Source organism: Chiloscyllium plagiosum, unplaced genomic scaffold, assembly GCF_037043375.1.
Source record: "Chiloscyllium plagiosum isolate Xiang-an unplaced genomic scaffold, Cpla_swu_hap1 HiC_scaffold_51, whole genome shotgun sequence".
NCBI classification, from domain to species: domain Eukaryota; kingdom Metazoa; phylum Chordata; class Chondrichthyes; order Orectolobiformes; family Hemiscylliidae; genus Chiloscyllium; species Chiloscyllium plagiosum.
This window is the reverse complement of record NW_028270189.1, coordinates 11,296,571-11,320,682: the sequence shown is the minus strand read 5'-3', so window position 1 is coordinate 11,320,682 and position 24,112 is coordinate 11,296,571. Positions and strand designations below refer to the sequence as shown.

At 45.1% G+C, this 24,112-nt stretch overlaps 5 non-coding genes across 5 annotated transcripts; all 5 read right to left on the bottom strand.

Annotated features, from left to right (window-relative positions):
• Positions 1-6,006: 6,006 nt before the first annotated feature.
• trnav-aac (transfer RNA valine (anticodon AAC)) lies at positions 6,007-6,079 on the bottom strand. The gene has a single exon. It is a non-coding gene; the product is annotated as a tRNA-Val (tRNA).
• Positions 6,080-9,360: 3,281 nt separating this feature from the next.
• trnav-aac (transfer RNA valine (anticodon AAC)) lies at positions 9,361-9,433 on the bottom strand. Its single transcript has one exon. It is a non-coding gene; the product is annotated as a tRNA-Val (tRNA).
• A 6,651-nt stretch (positions 9,434-16,084) lies between these two features.
• On the bottom strand, positions 16,085-16,157 carry trnav-aac (transfer RNA valine (anticodon AAC)). Its single transcript has one exon. It is a non-coding gene; the product is annotated as a tRNA-Val (tRNA).
• Positions 16,158-19,453: 3,296 nt separating this feature from the next.
• trnav-aac (transfer RNA valine (anticodon AAC)) lies at positions 19,454-19,526 on the bottom strand. Its single transcript has one exon. It is a non-coding gene; the product is annotated as a tRNA-Val (tRNA).
• A 3,281-nt stretch (positions 19,527-22,807) lies between these two features.
• On the bottom strand, positions 22,808-22,880 carry trnav-aac (transfer RNA valine (anticodon AAC)). The gene has a single exon. It is a non-coding gene; the product is annotated as a tRNA-Val (tRNA).
• Positions 22,881-24,112: the final 1,232 nt, after the last annotated feature.

Here is a 24,112-nt window from a genome sequence, read left to right as displayed (position 1 = left end):
GGCACAATCATTTAGTCTGTTCGACTGCTCACGGGAAAGGTAGTATTGTGAAACACTGTAGAAACGAACGACTTCCTTACTTTAGCTCCGACTGACCATACTCTGTGAAATTTTCCCAGATCCTCAGCTGAGGATTTTGGCTGCTGGAAGTTATCTCAGAAACCCTGTTAAATCGAAATGTATTGAGCGAATCGCAAAACAGAAAGCATTTAACACGGAACACAAACAAAACTGGCATACCTCACGCATTTTCAGACACAGAGATGCATGAATGCTAAATGTGATACAGTCCGAGGGCATGAGTCATAAAGTAATCTCACAACTAACAACGGAGCATTTCCAAACGACTCTTTCAAACATGCTGCAGCCTTACTGCACCACCACTTTCCAGACAATGCTGAAAAGAGAGAAAGAAAGAACATAATAAGAATTGGCCGTAAAAAGTGAATTTCACCAATCACAGTCTCGATTAGATTACCTTTCCCTTCTGATGTTTCCAGGACGGAAATGAAGGAAATATGAGAAATTCAATAAGGTAGGACATCGAAATTCATTGGAACGATTTTCCCATTAGCTAGAAACCCAAATAACAACGAGTAGAGTCACCGTAGGACTCCGTTTCACAACAGCGATGAAATGACAGTCTCCATTCGGTTCCAGTAAAGGCTCAACTTGCCTGGGACGGCACAACTGTTTGCGATTTTCCGCGCGGGAGTCGAACACGATCATGACAGTAGAGACATTTTGGAATATTTGGCAGTATCCCACACCACAGTTAATTCCCTGCGAAGCAAACCCATTTTACTTTTGTTTTCAACATCAATATACAGTGGACACCGAAACAGCATTTTAACAAGCTGCAGCATTGGAGTTGATCAGCAGAAATGGCAGTGGTGGGTTTCGAACCCGCGCCCCTTTCGAGACTGGAACCTGGATCCAGCGCCTTAGACCGCTCGGCCACACTACCAGCCGGCGGCGCCGCCTCATTTTCTTATATTTCCAATTGTGCTCCTGCATAACAACAGATGCAAAGTCACATGAAAAGGGTTCCATGATTCCTCTCGGACTCGCACAGCTGCTGGGATGTGCCCGGCAACAATGTCAATTTCGCAGCAGATATTGATAGCCCATCAATCCAGGCAAAAATCAATGGTAAGCTCAGTCTATCTTCTCAGACTCTTTTCAGCTACAAATGTATCTGTGAGTGCGTGAGAATATGGGTTCGCTTATGATTTGGTCAAATAACCATGAGCTGCTTGACATTACTGGAATTTCCATTCTTGCTTTGCTAAATGATTTCACCCATTGCTCGAAACAGGACGACTTTCACGTTTACACGGAACACGAAACACACCGGACTACAGGGAAAATGCACAAACCTGAGCAGGCCGTGTTCCGCATCATACCGTGCAGCATAGTTTCAGTCACTGTGTCTGTGTTTTTTTTTCAGAATAGGAGTCCCAAAGAATGTTCTCCACCCTAAAACCGGAGGTAGCATTACAATCCGAGAACGACAGATCACATTGAGAGAATGCTCTGACCTCGGAGCCAGTTCGAGATGCCACTTTCCTTGCCTTTTACCTTAACCGTGCAATTTGCTACTGAGACGTTCACTCCTGGACATGAGCCACATGGATACCAACTGAATTGGAAACCTGTGTGGGAATCGAGGAGAAGCGACTCAAAAAATTTTGCTAAATTCCGTGGTGCTTTTTAGAAATGCAGTTTCTGTTCACCTCAATCTAAAAGCCAGTTTCTGAACATAGTAACAGAAGTCAAAAGGTAATTACCACACCCCACCCCCACTCCAGAAGAGGTGCTAACTGCCCTTGAGTGCTTTTTGTTCTCGATGTGAAGAGCTTTCACCCCTGAGTCACCTTCACGTCTCTGGTTGCTGAGTGAAACACAAAGGAGGAATTTCACCAGAGCTGCAACTGCCTCACTTCCCCACTCGCCCTCCCCGTTTACATTTTCCTGCTCGTCACTGATTTAAAGAAAACCAAATGGATGCGATGTCATTCTGTAGCCTCTCTGTCGATTTCTCCGTTTCAGTTCCAACATGACTTAGATCTCGGTGCGGACCTTCATAATAGCGACGCTATGAATGCGCAAGTCGAAAGGTTCCTCTGAGAGTGCAATTTCTTTCATTGCTGTTGCTGATTGAATGAGCCACTAACGTGCGAATTGCTCCAAAACATGATTCAGGATATCTGGTGCCAATTCCCGCACGTTGAATAACGATTGACAGCTTCCAAATGAGGTCTTTCTGAGACGACCTTGGGGTACATTTGACAGACAGACAAGTTCAGGAATTCGTGGTGCGCTGTGACACCAGAGCATCTGCTTCTTTCCTGTCTTTGAAGCGAGCCGCCTGCGCAAGGAAGGCAAATGCGTTACTGCTTTTCGTGGAAGGATCAGAAGGCGGTTACTACACTCTCCAACAGAATGGCATATGATCAGAACCAGGTTGGAGAAAAACTTAACAACGCTTTGCACTGTAATTAAATGGAATTGCATTACATTTCACGACGAGAACAGATTTGTTGAAGCAAATTCGAAGGCAGGTTTGCAGATGGGAAAGATGCAAGAAAGCTCAGCTCTTGTCCATGTAAAAGGCTGCAGTTGAAGAACAAAACAGTTTCTGCCCAGTTTCGAACTGGGGACTTTTCGCGTGTTAGGCGAACGTGATGACCACTACACTACAGAAACAAGCCACAGCCACCCGTGCTGCGGCCCTGTGGCGTCCAGCACTGAAAGTTGAATCCGTTCTATGTTTCACCTTTCTGTTTCCGATAGCTCGTTATTGTCCAGCGTAATCGACATCTTGAAAACGTAAGAAAAGACACTTTAAATTGATGACAAGATATAGACAAAGATGTCGTCGATGTTTGTACCGTCGGGCGAGATGGAATAGGCTGATGGAATAAACTTTCCCTGCAGCGTAACAGCTGCGACATGACCTTATGGAAGGGTGGTAAACTGAGTACTTACGTGTTTTACCCAAGTTGGTGTGAGTTGAAAACTCGACAGCACAGCTTTAAGGTGAGTGGGCTGAAAGTGACAAAGGACCTGAGGCACATTTCCCACAAAGAAGGTTGTGCGTGTTTGGAATGATCTACCAGAGGAAGTGGAGGAGGCTATTACACTCAGAAAATTGCAAAGGTAATCGGGTGAGTTTCTGGGTAGGATGCGTTTAGAGGGATTGGGGCCAAATGCTGGGGAACGGGACTTGTTTAATTTTGGCTATGTGGTGAGCATGGACGAGGGGTCCACCGAAGTATTTTTTTCCACGGTGTACCCCAATAACGTCATGTTGCTTCCACCGGCTTTAAAGGATTACTTTTCAGCGGAGTTTGCCATCGCAGTCTGTGGCACAATCATTTAGTCTGTTCGACTGCTCACGGGAAAGGTAGTATTGTGAAACACTGTAGAAACGAACGACTTCCTTACTTTAGCTCCGACTGACCATACTCTGTGAAATTTTCCCAGATCCTCAGCTGAGGATTTTGGCTGCTGGAAGTTATCTCAGAAACCCTGTTAAATCGAAATGTATTGAGCGAATCGCAAAACAGAAAGCATTTAACACGGAACACAAACAAAACTGGCATACCTCACGCATTTTCAGACACAGAGATGCATGAATGCTAAATGTGATACAGTCCGAGGGCATGAGTCATAAAGTAATCTCACAACTAACAACGGGGCATTTCCAAACGACTCTTTCAAACATGCTGCAGCCTTACTGCACCACCACTTTCCAGACAATGCTGAAAAGAGAGAAAGAAAGAACATAATAAGAATTGGCCGTAAAAAGTGAATTTCACCAATCACAGTCTCGATTAGATTACCTTTCCCTTCTGATGTTTCCAGGACGGAAATGAAGGAAATATGAGAAATTCAATAAGGTAGGACATCGAAATTCATTGGAACGATTTTCCCATTAGCTAGAAACCCAAATAACAACGAGTAGAGTCACCGTAGGACTCCGTTTCACAACAGCGATGAAATAACAGTCTCCATTCGGTTCCAGTAAAGGCTCAACTTGCCTGGGATGGCACAACTGTTTGCGATTTTCCGCGCGGGAGTCGAACACGATCATGACAGTAGAGACATTTTGGAATATTTGGCAGTATCCCACACCACAGTTAATTCCCTGCGAAGCAAACCCATTTTACTTTTGTTTTCAACATCAATATACAGTGGACACCGAAACAGCATTTTAACAAGCTGCAGCATTGGAGTTGATCAGCAGAAATGGCAGTGGTGGGTTTCGAACCCGCGCCCCTTTCGAGACTGGAACCTGGATCCAGCGCCTTAGACCGCTCGGCCACACTACCAGCCGGCGGCGCCGCCTCATTTTCTTATATTTCCAATTGTGCTCCTGCATAACAACAGATGCAAAGTCACATGAAAAGGGTTCCATGATTCCTCTCGGACTCGCACAGCTGCTGGGATGTGCCCGGCAACAATGTCAATTTCGCAGCAGATATTGATAGCCCATCAATCCAGGCAAAAATCAATGGTAAGCTCAGTCTATCTTCTCAGACTCTTTTCAGCTACAAATGTATCTGTGAGTGCGTGAGAATATGGGTTCGCTTATGATTTGGTCAAATAACCATGAGCTGCTTGACATTACTGGAATTTCCATTCTTGCTTTGCTAAATGATTTCACCCATTGCTCGAAACAGGACGACTTTCACGTTTACACGGAACACGAAACACACCGGACTACAGGGAAAATGCACAAACCTGAGCAGGCCGTGTTCCGCATCATACCGTGCAGCATAGTTTCAGTCACTGTGTCTGTGTTGTTTTTTTTTCAGAATAGGAGTCCCAAAGAATGTTCTCCACCCTAAAACCGGAGGTAGCATTACAATCCGAGAACGACAGATCACATTGAGAGAATGCTCTGACCTCGGAGCCAGTTCGAGATGCCACTTTCCTTGCCTTTTACCTTAACCGTGCAATTTGCTACTGAGACGTTCACTCCTGTACATGAGCCACATGGATACCAACTGAATTGGAAACCTGTGTGGGAATCGAGGAGAAGCGACTCAAAAAATTTTGCTAAATTCCGTGGTGCTTTTTAGAAATGCAGTTTCTGTTCACCTCAGAACAGCCAGTTTCTGAACATAGTAACAGAAGTCAAAAGGTAATTACCTCACCCCACCCCCACTCCAGAAGAGGTGCTAACTGCCCTTGAGTGCTTTTTGTTCTCGATGTGAAGAGCTTTCACCCCTGAGTCACCTTCACGTCTCTGGTTGCTGAGTGAATCACAAAGAAGGAATTTCACCAGAGCTGCAACTGCCTCACTTCCCCACTCGCCCTCCCCGTTTACATTTTCCTGCTCGTCAGTGATTTAAAGAAAACCAAGTGGATGCGATGTCATTCTGTAGCCTCTCTGTCGATTTCTCCGTTTCAGTTCCAACATGACTTAGATCTCGGTGCGGACCTTCATAATAGCGACGCTATGAATGCGCAAGTCGAAAGGTTCCTCTGAGAGTGCAATTTCTTTCATTGCTGTTGCTGATTGAATGAGCCACTAACGTGCGAATTGCTCCAAAACATGATTCAGGATATCTGGTGCCAATTCCCGCACGTTGAATAACGATTGACAGCTTCCAAATTAGGTCTTTCTGAGACGACCTTGGGGTACATTTGACAGACAGACAAGTTCAGGAATTCGTGGTGCGCTGTGACACCAGAGCATCTGCTTCTTTCCTGTCTTTGAAGCGAGCCGCCTGCGCAAGGAAGGCAAATGCGTTACTGCTTTTCGTGGAAGGATCAGAAGGCGGTAACTGCACTCTCCAACAGAATGGCATATGATCAGAACCAGGTTGGAGAAAAACTTAACAACGCTTTGCACTGTAATTAAATGGAATTGCATTACATTTCACGACGAGAACAGATTTGTTGAAGCAAATTCGAAGGCAGGTTTGCAGATGGGAAAGATGCAAGAAAGCTCAGCTCTTGTCCATGTAAAAGGCTGCAGTTGAAGAACAAAACAGTTTCTGCCCAGTTTCGAACTGGGGACCTTTCGCGTGTTAGGCGAACGTGATGACCACTACACTACAGAAACAAGCCACAGCCACCCGTGCTGCGGCCCTGTGGCGTCCAGCACTGAAAGTTGAATCCGTTCTATGTTTCACCTTTCTGTTTCCGATAGCTCGTTATTGTCCAGCGTAATCGACATCTTGAAAACGGAAAAAAGACACTTTAAATTGATGACAAGATATAGACAAAGATGTCGTCGAGCGAGATGGAATAGGCTGGTGGAATAAACTTTCCCTGCAGCGTAACAGCTGCGACATGACCTTATGGAAGGGTGGTAAACTGAGTACTTACGTGTTTTACCCAAGTTGGTGTGAGTTGAAAACTCGACAGCACAGCTTTAAGGTGAGTGGGCTGAAAGTGACAAAGGACCTGAGGCACATTTCCCACAAAGAAGGTTGTGCGTGTTTGGAATGATCTACCAGAGGAAGTGGAGGAGGCTATTACACTCAGAAAATTGCAAAGGTAATCGGGTGAGTTTCTGGGTAGGATGCGTTTAGAGGGATTGGGGCCAAATGCTGGGGAACGGGACTTGTTTAATTTTGGGTATGTGGTGAGCATGGACGAGGGGTCCACCGAAGTATTTTTTTCCACGGTGTACCCCAATAACGTCATGTTGCTTCCAATGATTTAAATGATTACTTTTCAGCGGAGTTTGCCATCGCAGTCTGTGGCACAATCATTTAGTCTGTTCGACTGCTCACGGGAAAGGCAGTATTGTGAAACACTGTAGAAACGAACGACTTCCTTACTTTAGCTCCGACTGACCATACTCTGTCATATTTTCCCAGATCCTCAGCTGAGGATTTTGGCTGCTGGAAGTTATCTCAGAAACCCTGTTAAATCGAAATGTATTGAGCGAATCGCAAAACAGAAAGCATTTAACACGGAACACAAACAAAACTGGCATACCTCACGCATTTTCAGACACAGAGATGCATGAATGCTAAATGTGATACAGTCCGAGGGCATGAGTCATAAAGTAATCTCACAACTAACAACGGGGCATTTCCAAACGACTCTTTCAAACATGCTGCAGCCTTACTGCACCACCACTTTCCAGACAATGCTGAAAAGAGAGAAAGAAAGAACATAATAAGAATTGGCCGTAAAAAGTGAATTTCACCAATCACAGTCTCGATTAGATTACCTTTCCCTTCTGATGTTTCCAGGACGGAAATGAAGGAAATGTGAGAAATTCAACAAGGTAGGACATCGAAATTCATTGGAACGATTTTCCCATTAGCTAGAAACCCAAATAACAACGAGTAGAGTCACCGTAGGACTTCGTTTCACAACAGCGATGAAATAACAGTCTCCATTCGGTTCCAGTAAGGGCTCAACTTGCCTGGGACGGCACAACTGTTTGCGATTTTCCGCGCGGGAGTCGAACACGATCATGACAGTAGAGACATTTTGGAATATTTGGCAGTATCCCACACCACAGTTAATTCCCTGCGAAGCAAACCCATTTTACTTTTGCTTTCAACATCAATATACAGTGGACACCGAAACAGCATTTTAACAAGCTGCAGCATTGGAGTTGATCAGCAGAAATGGCAGTGGTGGGTTTCGAACCCGCGCCCCTTTCGAGACTGGAACCTGGATCCAGCGCCTTAGACCGCTCGGCCACACTACCAGCCGGCGGCGCCGCCTCATTTTCTTATATTTCCAATTGTGCTCCTGCATAACAACAGATGCAAAGTCACATGAAAAGGGTTCCATGATTCCTCTCGGACTCGCACAGCTGCTGGGATGTGCCCGGCAACAATGTCAATTTCGCAGCAGATATTGATAGCCCATCAATCCAGGCAAAAATCAATGGTAAGCTCAGTTTATCTTCTCAGACTCTTTTCAGCTACAAATGTATGTGTGAGTGCGTGAGAATATGGGTTCGCTTATGATTTGGTCAAATAACCATGAGCTGCTTGACATTACTGGAATTTCCATTCTTGCTTTGCTAAATGATTTCACCCATTGCTCGAAACAGGACGACTTTCACGTTTACACGGAACACGAAACACACCGGACTACAGGGAAAATGCACAAACCTGAGCAGGCCGTGTTCCGCATCATACCGTGCAGCATAGTTTCAGTCACTGTGTCTGTGTTTTTTTTTTCAGAATAGGAGTCCCAAAGAATGTTCTCCACCCTAAAACCGGAGGTAGCATTACAATCCGAGAACGACAGATCACATTGAGAGAATGCTCTGACCTCGGAGCCAGTTCGAGATGCCACTTTCCTTGCCTTTTACCTTAACCGTGCAATTTGCTACTGAGACGTTCACTCCTGGACATGAGCCACATGGATACCAACTGAATTGGAAACCTGTGTGGGAATCGAGGAGAAGCGACTCAATAAATTTTGCTAAATTCCGTGGTGCTTTTTAGAAATGCAGTTTCTGTTCACCTCAATCTAAAAGCCAGTTTCTGAACATAGTAACAGAAGTCAAAAGGTAATTACCTCACCCCACCCCCACTCCAGAAGAGGTGCTAACTGCCCTTGAGTGCTTTTTGTTCTCGATGTGAAGAGCTTTCACCCCTGAGTCACCTTCACGTCTCTGGTTGCTGAGTGAATCACAAAGAAGGAATTTCACCAGAGCTGCAACTGCCTCACTTCCCCACTCGCCCTCCCCGTTTACATTTTCCTGCTCGTCAGTGATTTAAAGAAAACCAAATGGATGCGATGTCATTCTGTAGCCTCTCTGTCGATTTCTCCGTTTCAGTTCCAACATGACTTAGATCTCGGTGCGGACCTTCATAATAGCGACGCTATGAATGCGCAAGTCGAAAGGTTCCTCTGAGAGTGCAATTTCTTTCATTGCTGTTGCTGATTGAATGAGCCACTAACGTGCGAATTGCTCCAAAACATGATTCAGGATATCTGGTGCCAATTCCCGCACGTTGAATAACGATTGACAGCTTCCAAATGAGGTCTTTCTGAGACGACCTTGGGGTACATTTGACAGACAGACAAGTTCAGGAATTCGTGGTGCGCTGTGACACCAGAGCATCTGCTTCTTTCCTGTCTTTGAAGCGAGCCGCCTGCGCAAGGAAGGCAAATGCGTTACTGCTTTTCGTGGAAGGATCAGAAGGCGGTTACTACACTCTCCAACAGAATGGCATATGATCAGAACCAGGTTGGAGAAAAACTTAACAACGCTTTGCACTGTAATTAAATGGAATTGCATTACATTTCACGACGAGAACAGATTTGTTGAAGCAAATTCGAAGGCAGGTTTGCAGATGGGAAAGATGCAAGAAAGCTCAGCTCTTGTCCATGAAAAAGGCTGCAGTTGAAGAACAAAACAGTTTCTGCCCAGTTTCGAACTGGGAACCTTTCGCGTGTTAGGCGAACGTGATGACCACTACACTACAGAAACAAGCCACAGCCACCCGTGCTGCGGCCCTGTGGCGTCCAGCACTGAAAGTTGAATCCGTTCTATGTTTCACCTTTCTGTTTCCGATAGCTCGTTATTGTCCAGCGTAATCGACATCTTGAAAACGTAAAAAAGACACTTTAAATTGATGACAAGATATAGACAAAGATGTCGTCGATGTTTGTACCGTCGGGCGAGATGGAATAGGCTGATGGAATAAACTTTCCCTGCAGCGTAACAGCTGCGACATGACCTTATGGAAGGGTGTTAAACTGAGTACTTACGTGTTTTACCCAAGTTGGTGTGAGTTGAAAACTCGACAGCACAGCTTTAAGGTGAGTGGGCTGAAAGTGACAAAGGACCTGAGGCACATTTCCCACAAAGAAGGTTGTGCGTGTTTGGAATGATCTACCAGAGGAAGTGGAGGAGGCTATTACACTCAGAAAATTGCAAAGGTAATCGGGTGAGTTTCTGGGTAGGATGCGTTTAGAGGGATTGGGGCCAAATGCTGGGGAACGGGACTTGTTTAATTTTGGCTATGTGGTGAGCATGGACGAGGGGTCCACCGAAGTATTTTTTTCCACGGTGTACCCCAATAACGTCATGTTGCTTCCACCGGCTTTAATTGATTACTTTTCAGTGGAGTTTGCCACCGCAGTCTGTGGCACAATCATTTAGTCTGTTCGACTGCTCACGGGAAAGGTAGTATTGTGAAACACTGTAGAAACGAACGACTTCCTTACTTTAGCTCCGACTGACCATACTCTGTCATATTTTCCCAGATCCTCAGCTGAGGATTTTGGCTGCTGGAAGTTATCTCAGAAACCCTGTTAAATCGAAATGTATTGAGCGAATCGCAAAAAAGAAAGCATTTAACACGGAAAACAAACAAAACTGGCATACCTCACGCATTTTCAGACACAGAGATGCATGAATGCTAAATGTGATACAGTCCGAGGGCATGAGTCATAAAGTAATCTCACAACTAACAACGGGGCATTTCCAAACGACTCTTTCAAACATGCTGCAGCCTTACTGCACCACCACTTTCCAGACAATGCTGAAAAGAGAGAAAGAAAGAACATAATAAGAATTGGCCGTTAAAAGTGAATTTCACCAATTCCAGTCTCGATTAGATTACCTTTCCCTTCTGATGTTTCCAGGACGGAAATGAAGGAAATGTGAGAAATTCAATAAGGTAGGACATCGAAATTCATTGGAACGATTTTCCCATTAGCTAGAAACCCAAATAACAACGAGTAGAGTCACCGTAGGACTTCGTTTCACAACAGCGATGAAATAACAGTCTCCATTCGGTTCCAGTAAGGGCTCAACTTGCCTGGGACGGCACAACTGTTTGCGATTTTCCGCGCGGGAGGCGAACACGATCATGACAGTAGAGACATTTTGGAATATTTGACAGTATCCCACACCACAGTTAATTCCCTGCGAAGCAAACCCATTTTACTTTTGTTTTCAACATCAATATACAGTGGACACCGAAACAGCATTTTAACAAGCTGCAGCATTGGAGTTGATTAGCAGAAATGGCAGTGGTGGGTTTCGAACCCGCGCCCCTTTCGAGACTGGAACCTGGATCCAGCGCCTTAGACCGCTCGGCCACACTACCAGCCGGCGGCGCCGCCTCATTTTCTTATATTTCCAATTGTGCTCCTGCATAACAACAGATGCAAAGTCACATGAAAAGGGTTCCATGATTCCTCTCGGACTCGCACAGCTGCTGGGATGTGCCCGGCAACAATGTCAATTTCGCAGCAGATATTGATAGCCCATCAATCCAGGCAAAAATCAATGGTAAGCTCAGTCTATCTTCTCAGACTCTTTTCAGCTACAAATGTATCTGTGAGTGCGTGAGAATATGGGTTCGCTTATGATTTGGTCAAATAACCATGAGCTGCTTGACATTACTGGAATTTCCATTCTTGCTTTGCTAAATGATTTCACCCATTGCTCGAAACAGGACGACTTTCACGTTTACACGGAACACGAAACACACCGGACTACAGGGAAAATGCACAAACCTGAGCAGGCCGTGTTCCGCATCATACCGTGCAGCATAGTTTCAGTCACTGTGTCTGTGTTTTTTTTTCAGAATAGGAGTACCAAAGAATGTTCTCCACCCTAAAAACCGGAGGTAGCATTACAATCCGAGAACGACAGATCACATTGAGAGAATGCTCTGACCTCGGAGCCAGTTCGAGATGCCACTTTCCTTGCCTTTTACCTTAACCGTGCAATTTGCTACTGAGACGTTCACTCCTGGACATGAGCCACATGGATACCAACTGAATTGGAAACCTGTGTGGGAATCGAGGAGAAGCGACTCAATAAATTTTGCTAAATTCCGTGGTGCTTTTTAGAAATGCAGTTTCTGTTCACCTCAATCTAAAAGCCAGTTTCTGAACATAGTAACAGAAGTCAAAAGGTAATTACCTCACCCCACCCCCACTCCAGAAGAGGTGCTAACTGCCCTTGAGTGCTTTTTGTTCTCGATGTGAAGAGCTTTCACCCCTGAGTCACCTTCACGTCTCTGGTTGCTGAGTGAATCACAAAGAAGGAATTTCACCAGAGCTGCAACTGCCTCACTTCCCCACTCGCCCTCCCCGTTTACATTTTCCTGCTCGTCAGTGATTTAAAGAAAACCAAGTGGATGCGATGTCATTCTGTAGCCTCTCTGTCGATTTCTCCGTTTCAGTTCCAACATGACTTAGATCTCGGTGCGGACCTTCATAATAGCGACGCTATGAATGCGCAAGTCGAAAGGTTCCTCTGAGAGTGCAATTTCTTTCATTGCTGTTGCTGATTGAATGAGCCACTAACGTGCGAATTGCTCCAAAACATGATTCAGGATATCTGGTGCCAATTCCCGCACGTTGAATAACGATTGACAGCTTCCAAATGAGGTCTTTCTGAGACGACCTTGGGGTACATTTGACAGACAGACAAGTTCAGGAATTCGTGGTGCGCTGTGACACCAGAGCATCTGCTTCTTTCCTGTCTTTGAAGCGAGCCGCCTGCGCAAGGAAGGCAAATGCGTTACTGCTTTTCGTGGAAGGATCAGAAGGCGGTAACTGCACTCTCCAACAGAATGGCATATGATCAGAACCAGGTTGGAGAAAAACTTAACAACGCTTTGCACTGTAATTAAATGGAATTGCATTACATTTCACGACGAGAACAGATTTGTTGAAGCAAATTCGAAGGCAGGTTTGCAGATGGGAAAGATGCAAGAAAGCTCAGCTCTTGTCCATGTAAAAGGCTGCAGTTGAAGAACAAAACAGTTTCTGCCCAGTTTCGAACTGGGGATCTTTCGCGTGTTAGGCGAACGTGATGACCACTACACTACAGAAGCAAGCCACAGCCACCCGCGCTGCGGCCCTGTGGCGTCCAGCACTGAAAGTTGAATCCGTTCTATGTTTCACCTTTCTGTTTCCGATAGCTCGTTATTGTCCAGCGTAATCGACATCTTGAAAACGGAAAAAAGACACTTTAAATTGATGACAAGATATAGACAAAGATGTCGTCGAGCGAGATGGAATAGGCTGGTGGAATAAACTTTCCCTGCAGCGTAACAGCTGCGACATGACCTTATGGAAGGGTGGTAAACTGAGTACTTACGTGTTTTACCCAAGTTGGTGTGAGTTGAAAACTCGACAGCACAGCTTTAAGGTGAGTGGGCTGAAAGTGACAAAGGACCTGAGGCACATTTCCCACAAAGAAGGTTGTGCGTGTTTGGAATGATCTACCAGAGGAAGTGGAGGAGGCTATTACACTCAGAAAATTGCAAAGGTAATCGGGTGAGTTTCTGGGTAGGATGCGTTTAGAGGGATTGGGGCCAAATGCTGGGGAACGGGACTTGTTTAATTTTGGCTATGTGGTGAGCATGGACGAGGGGTCCACCGAAGTATTTTTTTCCACGGTGTACCCCAATAACGTCATGTTGCTTCCAATGATTTAAATGATTACTTTTCAGCGGAGTTTGCCATCGCAGTCTGTGGCACAATCATTTAGTCTGTTCGACTGCTCACGGGAAAGGTAGTATTGTGAAACACTGTAGAAACGAACGACTTCCTTACTTTAGCTCCGACTGACCATACTCTGTCATATTTTCCCAGATCCTCAGCTGAGGATTTTGGCTGCTGGAAGTTATCTCAGAAACCCTGTTAAATCGAAATGTATTGAGCGAATCGCAAAACAGAAAGCATTTAACACGGAACACAAACAAAACTGGCATACCTCACGCATTTTCAGACACAGAGATGCATGAATGCTAAATGTGATACAGTCCGAGGGCATGAGTCATAAAGTAATCTCACAACTAACAACGGGGCATTTCCAAACGACTCTTTCAAACATGCTGCAGCCTTACTGCACCACCACTTTCCAGACAATGCTGAAAAGAGAGAAAGAAAGAACATAATAAGAATTGGCCGTAAAAAGTGAATTTCACCAATCACAGTCTCGATTAGATTACCTTTCCCTTCTGATGTTTCCAGGACGGAAATGAAGGAAATGTGAGAAATTCAACAAGGTAGGACATCGAAATTCATTGGAACGATTTTCCCATTAGCTAGAAACCCAAATAACAACGAGTAGAGTCACCGTAGGACTTCGTTTCACAACAGCGATGAAATAACAGTCTCCATTCGGTTCCAGTAAAGGCTCAACTTGCCTGGGACGGCACAACTGTTTGCGATTTTCCGCGCGGGAGTCGAACACGATCATGACAGTAGAGACATTTTGGAATATTTGGCAGTATCCCACACCACAGTTAATTCCCTGCGAAGCAAACCCATTTTACTTTTGCTTTCAACATCAATATACAGTGGACACCGAAACAGCATTTTAACAAGCTGCAGCATTGGAGTTGATCAGCAGAAATGGCAGTGGTGGGTTTCGAACCCGCGCCCCTTTCGAGACTGGAACCTGGATCCAGCGCCTTAGACCGCTCGGCCACACTACCAGCCGGCGGCGCCGCCTCATTTTCTTATATTTCCAATTGTGCTCCTGCATAACAACAGATGCAAAGTCACATGAAAAGGGTTCCATGATTCCTCTCGGACTCGCACAGCTGCTGGGATGTGCCCGGCAACAATGTCAATTTCGCAGCAGATATTGATAGCCCATCAATCCAGGCAAAAATCAATGGTAAGCTCAGTTTATCTTCTCAGACTCTTTTCAGCTACAAATGTATGTGTGAGTGCGTGAGAATATGGGTTCGCTTATGATTTGGTCAAATAACCATGAGCTGCTTGACATTACTGGAATTTCCATTCTTGCTTTGCTAAATGATTTCACCCATTGCTCGAAACAGGACGACTTTCACGTTTACACGGAACACGAAACACACCGGACTACAGGGAAAATGCACAAACCTGAGCAGGCCGTGTTCCGCATCATACCGTGCAGCATAGTTTCAGTCACTGTGTCTGTGTTTTTTTTTTCAGAATAGGAGTCCCAAAGAATGTTCTCCACCCTAAAACCGGAGGTAGCATTACAATCCGAGAACGACAGATCACATTGAGAGAATGCTCTGACCTCGGAGCCAGTTCGAGATGCCACTTTCCTTGCCTTTTACCTTAACCGTGCAATTTGCTACTGAGACGTTCACTCCTGGACATGAGCCACATGGATACCAACTGAATTGGAAACCTGTGTGGGAATCGAGGAGAAGCGACTCAATAAATTTTGCTAAATTCCGTGGTGCTTTTTAGAAATGCAGTTTCTGTTCACCTCAATCTAAAAGCCAGTTTCTGAACATAGTAACAGAAGTCAAAAGGTAATTACCTCACCCCACCCCCACTCCAGAAGAGGTGCTAACTGCCCTTGAGTGCTTTTTGTTCTCGATGTGAAGAGCTTTCACCCCTGAGTCACCTTCACGTCTCTGGTTGCTGAGTGAATCACAAAGAAGGAATTTCACCAGAGCTGCAACTGCCTCACTTCCCCACTCGCCCTCCCCGTTTACATTTTCCTGCTCGTCAGTGATTTAAAGAAAACCAAATGGATGCGATGTCATTCTGTAGCCTCTCTGTCGATTTCTCCGTTTCAGTTCCAACATGACTTAGATCTCGGTGCGGACCTTCATAATAGCGACGCTATGAATGCGCAAGTCGAAAGGTTCCTCTGAGAGTGCAATTTCTTTCATTGCTGTTGCTGATTGAATGAGCCACTAACGTGCGAATTGCTCCAAAACATGATTCAGGATATCTGGTGCCAATTCCCGCACGTTGAATAACGATTGACAGCTTCCAAATGAGGTCTTTCTGAGACGACCTTGGGGTACATTTGACAGACAGACAAGTTCAGGAATTCGTGGTGCGCTGTGACACCAGAGCATCTGCTTCTTTCCTGTCTTTGAAGCGAGCCGCCTGCGCAAGGAAGGCAAATGCGTTACTGCTTTTCGTGGAAGGATCAGAAGGCGGTTACTACACTCTCCAACAGAATGGCATATGATCAGAACCAGGTTGGAGAAAAACTTAACAACGCTTTGCACTGTAATTAAATGGAATTGCATTACATTTCACGACGAGAACAGATTTGTTGAAGCAAATTCGAAGGCAGGTTTGCAGATGGGAAAGATGCAAGAAAGCTCAGCTCTTGTCCATGAAAAAGGCTGCAGTTGAAGAACAAAACAGTTTCTGCCCAGTTTCGAACTGGGAACCTTTCGCGTGTTAGGCGAACGTGATGACCACTACACTACAGAAACAAGCCACAGCCACCCGTGCTGCGGCCCTGTGGCGTCCAGCACTGAAAGTTGAATCCGTTCTATGTTTCACCTTTCTGTTTCCGATAGCTCGTTATTGTCCAGCGTAATCGACATCTTGAAAACGTAAAAAAGACACTTTAAATTGATGACAAGATATAGACAAAGATGTCGTCGATGTTTGTACCGTCGGGCGAGATGGAATAGGCTGATGGAATAAACTTTCCCTGCAGCGTAACAGCTGCGACATGACCTTATGGAAGGGTGTTAAACTGAGTACTTACGTGTTTTACCCAAGTTGGTGTGAGTTGAAAACTCGACAGCACAGCTTTAAGGTGAGTGGGCTGAAAGTGACAAAGGACCTGAGGCACATTTCCCACAAAGAAGGTTGTGCGTGTTTGGAATGATCTACCAGAGGAAGTGGAGGAGGCTATTACACTCAGAAAATTGCAAAGGTAATCGGGTGAGTTTCTGGGTAGGATGCGTTTAGAGGGATTGGGGCCAAATGCTGGGGAACGGGACTTGTTTAATTTTGGCTATGTGGTGAGCATGGACGAGGGGTCCACCGAAGTATTTTTTTCCACGGTGTACCCCAATAACGTCATGTTGCTTCCAATGATTTAAATGATTACTTTTCAGCGGAGTTTGCCATCGCAGTCTGTGGCACAATCATTTAGTCTGTTCGACTGCTCACGGGAAAGGTAGTATTGTGAAACACTGTAGAAACGAACGACTTCCTTACTTTAGCTCCGACTGACCATACTCTGTGAAATTTTCCCAGATCCTCAGCTGAGGATTTTGGCTGCTGGAAGTTATCTCAGAAACCCTGTTAAATCGAAATGTATTGAGCGAATCGCAAAACAGAAAGCATTTAACACGGAACACAAACAAAACTGGCATACCTCACGCATTTTCAGACACAGAGATGCATGAATGCTAAATGTGATACAGTCCGAGGGCATGAGTCATAAAGTAATCTCACAACTAACAACGGGGGATTTCCAAACGACTCTTTCAAACATGCTGCAGCCTTACTGCACCACCACTTTCCAGACAATGCTGAAAAGAGAGAAAGAAAGAACATAATAAGAATTGGCCGTAAAAAGTGAATTTCACCAATCACAGTCTCGATTAGATTACCTTTCCCTTCTGATGTTTCCAGGACGGAAATGAAGGAAATGTGAGAAATTCAATAAGGTAGGACATCGAAATTCATTGGAACGATTTTCCCATTAGCTAGAAACCCAAATAACAACGAGTAGAGTCACCGTAGGACTTCGTTTCACAACAGCGATGAAATAACAGTCTCCATTCGGTTCCAGTAAAGGCTCAACTTGCTTGGGACGGCACAACTGATTGCGATTTTCCGCGCGGGAGTCGAACACGATCATGACAGTAGAGACATTTTGGAATATTTGGCAGTATCCCACACCACAGTTAATTCCCTGCGAAGCAAACCCATTTTACTTTTGCTTTCAACATCAATATACAGTGGACACCGAAACAGCATTTTAACAAGCTGCAGCATTGGAGTTGATCAGCAGAAATGGCAGTGGTGGGTTTCGAACCCGCGCCCCTTTCGAGACTGGAACCTGGATCCAGCGCCTTAGACCGCTCGGCCACACTACCAGCCGGCGGCGCCGCCTCATTTTCTTATATTTCCAATTGTGCTCCTGCATAACAACAGATGCAAAGTCACATGAAAAGGGTTCCATGATTCCTCTCGGACTCGCACAGCTGCTGGGATGTGCCCGGCAACAATGTCAATTTCGCAGCAGATATTGATAGCCCATCAATCCAGGCAAAAATCAATGGTAAACTCAGTTTATCTTCTCAGACTCTTTTCAGCTACAAATGTATCTGTGAGTGCGTGAGAATATGGGTTCGCTTATGATTTGGTCAAATAACCATGAGCTGCTTGACATTACTGGAATTTCCATTCTTGCTTTGCTAAATGATTTCACCCATTGCTCGAAACAGGACGACTTTCACGTTTACACGGAACACGAAACACACCGGACTACAGGGAAAATGCACAAACCTGAGCAGTCCGTGTTCCGCATCATACCGTGCAGCATAGTTTCAGTCACTGTGTCTGTGTTTTTTTTTTCAGAATAGGAGTCCCAAAGAATGTTCTCCACCCTAAAACCGGAGGTAGCATTACAATCCGAGAACGACAGATCACATTGAGAGAATGCTCTGACCTCGGAGCCAGTTCGAGATGCCACTTTCCTTGCCTTTTACCTTAACCGTGCAATTTGCTACTGAGACGTTCACTCCTGGACATGAGCCACATGGATACCAACTGAATTGGAAACCTGTGTGGGAATCGAGGAGAAGCGACTCAAAAAATTTTGCTAAATTCCGTGGTGCTTTTTAGAAATGCAGTTTCTGTTCACCTCAATCTAAAAGCCAGTTTCTGAACATAGTAACAGAAGTCAAAAGGTAATTACCATACCCCACCCCCACTCCAGAAGAGGTGCTAACTGCCCTTGAGTGCTTTTTGTTCTCGATGTGAAGAGCTTTCACCCCTGAGTCACCTTCACGTCTCTGGTTGCTGAGTGAATCACAAAGAAGGAATTTCACCAGAGCTGCAACTGCCTCACTTCCCCACTCGCCCTCCCCGTTTACATTTTCCTGCTCGTCAGTGATTTAAAGAAAACCAAATGGATGCGATGTCATTCTGTAGCCTCTCTGTCGATTTCTCCGTTTCAGTTCCAACATGACTTAGATCTCGGTGCGGACCTTCATAATAGCGACGCTATGAATGCGCAAGTCGAAAGGTTCCTCTGAGAGTGCAATTTCTTTCATTGCTGTTGCTGATTGAATGAGCCACTAACGTGCGAATTGCTCCAAAACATGATTCAGGATATCTGGTGCCAATTCCCGCACGTTGAATAACGATTGACAGCTTCCAAATGAGGTCTTTCTGAGACGACCTTGGGGTACATTTGACAGACAGACAAGTTCAGGAATTCGTGGTGCGCTGTGACACCAGAGCATCTGCTTCTTTCCTGTCTTTGAAGCGAGCCGCCTGCGCAAGGAAGGCAAATGCGTTACTGCTTTTCGTGGAAGGATCAGAAGGCGGTTACTACACTCTCCAACAGAATGGCATATGATCAGAACCAGGTTGGAGAAAAACTTAACAACGCTTTGCACTGTAATTAAATGGAATTGCATTACATTTCACGACGAGAACAGATTTGTTGAAGCAAATTCGAAGGCAGGTTTGCAGATGGGAAAGATGCAAGAAAGCTCAGCTCTTGTCCATGTAAAAGGCTGCAGTTGAAGAACAAAACAGTTTCTGCCCAGTTTCGAACTGGGGACCTTTCGCGTGTTAGGCGAACGTGATGACCACTACACTACAGAAGCAAGCCACAGCCACCCGCGCTGCGGCCCTGTGGCGTCCAGCACTGAAAGTTGAATCCGTTCTATGTTTCACCTTTCTGTTTCCGATAGCTCGTTATTGTCCAGCGTAATCGACATCTTGAAAACGGAAAAAAGACACTTTAAATTGATGACAAGATATAGACAAAGATGTCGTCGAGCGAGATGGAATAGGCTGGTGGAATAAACTTTCCCTGCAGCGTAACAGCTGCGACATGACCTTATGGAAGGGTGGTAAACTGAGTACTTACGTGTTTTACCCAAGTTGGTGTGAGTTGAAAACTCGACAGCACAGCTTTAAGGTGAGTGGGCTGAAAGTGACAAAGGACCTGAGGCACATTTCCCACAAAGAAGGTTGTGCGTGTTTGGAATGATCTACCAGAGGAAGTGGAGGAGGCTATTACACTCAGAAAATTGCAAAGGTAATCGGGTGAGTTTCTGGGTAGGATGCGTTTAGAGGGATTGGGGCCAAATGCTGGGGAACGGGACTTGTTTAATTTTGGCTATGTGGTGAGCATGGACGAGGGGTCCACCGAAGTATTTTTTTCCACGGTGTACCCCAATAACGTCATGTTGCTTCCAATGATTTAAATGATTACTTTTCAGCGGAGTTTGCCATCGCAGTCTGTGGCACAATCATTTAGTCTGTTCGACTGCTCACGGGAAAGGTAGTATTGTGAAACACTGTAGAAACGAACGACTTCCTTACTTTAGCTCCGACTGACCATACTCTGTCATATTTTCCCAGATCCTCAGCTGAGGATTTTGGCTGCTGGAAGTTATCTCAGAAACCCTGTTAAATCGAAATGTATTGAGCGAATCGCAAAACAGAAAGCATTTAACACGGAACACAAACAAAACTGGCATACCTCACGCATTTTCAGACACAGAGATGCATGAATGCTAAATGTGATACAGTCCGAGGGCATGAGTCATAAAGTAATCTCACAACTAACAACGGGGCATTTCCAAACGACTCTTTCAAACATGCTGCAGCCTTACTGCACCACCACTTTCCAGACAATGCTGAAAAGAGAGAAAGAAAGAACATAATAAGAATTGGCCGTAAAAAGTGAATTTCACCAATCACAGTCTCGATTAGATTACCTTTCCCTTCTGATGTTTCCAGGACGGAAATGAAGGAAATGTGAGAAATTCAACAAGGTAGGACATCGAAATTCATTGGAACGATTTTCCCATTAGCTAGAAACCCAAATAACAACGAGTAGAGTCACCGTAGGACTTCGTTTCACAACAGCGATGAAATAACAGTCTCCATTCGGTTCCAGTAAAGGCTCAACTTGCCTGGGACGGCACAACTGTTTGCGATTTTCCGCGCGGGAGTCGAACACGATCATGACAGTAGAGACATTTTGGAATATTTGGCAGTATCCCACACCACAGTTAATTCCCTGCGAAGCAAACCCATTTTACTTTTGCTTTCAACATCAATATACAGTGGACACCGAAACAGCATTTTAACAAGCTGCAGCATTGGAGTTGATCAGCAGAAATGGCAGTGGTGGGTTTCGAACCCGCGCCCCTTTCGAGACTGGAACCTGGATCCAGCGCCTTAGACCGCTCGGCCACACTACCAGCCGGCGGCGCCGCCTCATTTTCTTATATTTCCAATTGTGCTCCTGCATAACAACAGATGCAAAGTCACATGAAAAGGGTTCCATGATTCCTCTCGGACTCGCACAGCTGCTGGGATGTGCCCGGCAACAATGTCAATTTCGCAGCAGATATTGATAGCCCATCAATCCAGGCAAAAATCAATGGTAAGCTCAGTTTATCTTCTCAGACTCTTTTCAGCTACAAATGTATGTGTGAGTGCGTGAGAATATGGGTTCGCTTATGATTTGGTCAAATAACCATGAGCTGCTTGACATTACTGGAATTTCCATTCTTGCTTTGCTAAATGATTTCACCCATTGCTCGAAACAGGACGACTTTCACGTTTACACGGAACACGAAACACACCGGACTACAGGGAAAATGCACAAACCTGAGCAGGCCGTGTTCCGCATCATACCGTGCAGCATAGTTTCAGTCACTGTGTCTGTGTTTTTTTTTTCAGAATAGGAGTCCCAAAGAATGTTCTCCACCCTAAAACCGGAGGTAGCATTACAATCCGAGAACGACAGATCACATTGAGAGAATGCTCTGACCTCGGAGCCAGTTCGAGATGCCACTTTCCTTGCCTTTTACCTTAACCGTGCAATTTGCTACTGAGACGTTCACTCCTGGACATGAGCCACATGGATACCAACTGAATTGGAAACCTGTGTGGGAATCGAGGAGAAGCGACTCAATAAATTTTGCTAAATTCCGTGGTGCTTTTTAGAAATGCAGTTTCTGTTCACCTCAATCTAAAAGCCAGTTTCTGAACATAGTAACAGAAGTCAAAAGGTAATTACCTCACCCCACCCCCACTCCAGAAGAGGTGCTAACTGCCCTTGAGTGCTTTTTGTTCTCGATGTGAAGAGCTTTCACCCCTGAGTCACCTTCACGTCTCTGGTTGCTGAGTGAATCACAAAGAAGGAATTTCACCAGAGCTGCAACTGCCTCACTTCCCCACTCGCCCTCCCCGTTTACATTTTCCTGCTCGTCAGTGATTTAAAGAAAACCAAATGGATGCGATGTCATTCTGTAGCCTCTCTGTCGATTTCTCCGTTTCAGTTCCAACATGACTTAGATCTCGGTGCGGACCTTCATAATAGCGACGCTATGAATGCGCAAGTCGAAAGGTTCCTCTGAGAGTGCAATTTCTTTCATTGCTGTTGCTGATTGAATGAGCCACTAACGTGCGAATTGCTCCAAAACATGATTCAGGATATCTGGTGCCAATTCCCGCACGTTGAATAACGATTGACAGCTTCCAAATGAGGTCTTTCTGAGACGACCTTGGGGTACATTTGACAGACAGACAAGTTCAGGAATTCGTGGTGCGCTGTGACACCAGAGCATCTGCTTCTTTCCTGTCTTTGAAGCGAGCCGCCTGCGCAAGGAAGGCAAATGCGTTACTGCTTTTCGTGGAAGGATCAGAAGGCGGTTACTACACTCTCCAACAGAATGGCATATGATCAGAACCAGGTTGGAGAAAAACTTAACAACGCTTTGCACTGTAATTAAATGGAATTGCATTACATTTCACGACGAGAACAGATTTGTTGAAGCAAATTCGAAGGCAGGTTTGCAGATGGGAAAGATGCAAGAAAGCTCAGCTCTTGTCCATGAAAAAGGCTGCAGTTGAAGAACAAAACAGTTTCTGCCCAGTTTCGAACTGGGAACCTTTCGCGTGTTAGGCGAACGTGATGACCACTACACTACAGAAACAAGCCACAGCCACCCGTGCTGCGGCCCTGTGGCGTCCAGCACTGAAAGTTGAATCCGTTCTATGTTTCACCTTTCTGTTTCCGATAGCTCGTTATTGTCCAGCGTAATCGACATCTTGAAAACGTAAAAAAGACACTTTAAATTGATGACAAGATATAGACAAAGATGTCGTCGATGTTTGTACCGTCGGGCGAGATGGAATAGGCTGATGGAATAAACTTTCCCTGCAGCGTAACAGCTGCGACATGACCTTATGGAAGGGTGTTAAACTGAGTACTTACGTGTTTTACCCAAGTTGGTGTGAGTTGAAAACTCGACAGCACAGCTTTAAGGTGAGTGGGCTGAAAGTGACAAAGGACCTGAGGCACATTTCCCACAAAGAAGGTTGTGCGTGTTTGGAATGATCTACCAGAGGAAGTGGAGGAGGCTATTACACTCAGAAAATTGCAAAGGTAATCGGGTGAGTTTCTGGGTAGGATGCGTTTAGAGGGATTGGGGCCAAATGCTGGGGAACGGGACTTGTTTAATTTTGGCTATGTGGTGAGCATGGACGAGGGGTCCACCGAAGTATTTTTTTCCACGGTGTACCCCAATAACGTCATGTTGCTTCCAATGATTTAAATGATTACTTTTCAGCGGAGTTTGCCATCGCAGTCTGTGGCACAATCATTTAGTCTGTTCGACTGCTCACGGGAAAGGTAGTATTGTGAAACACTGTAGAAACGAACGACTTCCTTACTTTAGCTCCGACTGACCATACTCTGTGAAATTTTCCCAGATCCTCAGCTGAGGATTTTGGCTGCTGGAAGTTATCTCAGAAACCCTGTTAAATCGAAATGTATTGAGCGAATCGCAAAACAGAAAGCATTTAACACGGAACACAAACAAAACTGGCATACCTCACGCATTTTCAGACACAGAGATGCATGAATGCTAAATGTGATACAGTCCGAGGGCATGAGTCATAAAGTAATCTCACAACTAACAACGGGGGATTTCCAAACGACTCTTTCAAACATGCTGCAGCCTTACTGCACCACCACTTTCCAGACAATGCTGAAAAGAGAGAAAGAAAGAACATAATAAGAATTGGCCGTAAAAAGTGAATTTCACCAATCACAGTCTCGATTAGATTACCTTTCCCTTCTGATGTTTCCAGGACGGAAATGAAGGAAATGTGAGAAATTCAATAAGGTAGGACATCGAAATTCATTGGAACGATTTTCCCATTA